Genomic DNA, 490 nt, shown 5'->3' on the forward strand with positions numbered 1-490 from the left:
TCATTGCGTCTCCTTTTTTGATCCCTGATTTCTTCAACATCTGAGATGTTCGTCTGAGCATCCTACAGTTGCTTGTTAAGTCAATAACCATAGTCTTGTCACTGTTCCGTCTTCATGTTGCTATTTATCATCCCCAGTTTTCGCGCCGCTCCGCTAGGAACGCCTGACGCTATGACCCACCAAGCCTTCCAGGAAGCCCAAGTAACAAGCAAGTTATTATTCTAGAAGTAATCAAAGATTAGAGCAGCGCGTTCACGCCCGTACTTCACATGTCTGGTCTACTTTGGTGGTGTACGAATGGCTCGATAGAAGTTTGATCGAATGTCAGATAACGATCTGCACGATCTGCACGTGAAGTTGAACTAGCGATGAATAGATTATAGCCTGCGTTAAGACTATTTTTCATTAATTAAGTATTAACTTGTACTGGACAAAAAAATTTCCAGGAAATGCATTTGAACAGTTGTAACAAATATTTCCTGAGACAATA

Source organism: Orbicella faveolata, unplaced genomic scaffold (genome assembly GCF_042242905.1).
Source record: "Orbicella faveolata isolate gen_17 unplaced genomic scaffold, um_ofav_v1 contig_35, whole genome shotgun sequence".
Taxonomy (NCBI): domain Eukaryota; kingdom Metazoa; phylum Cnidaria; class Anthozoa; order Scleractinia; family Merulinidae; genus Orbicella; species Orbicella faveolata.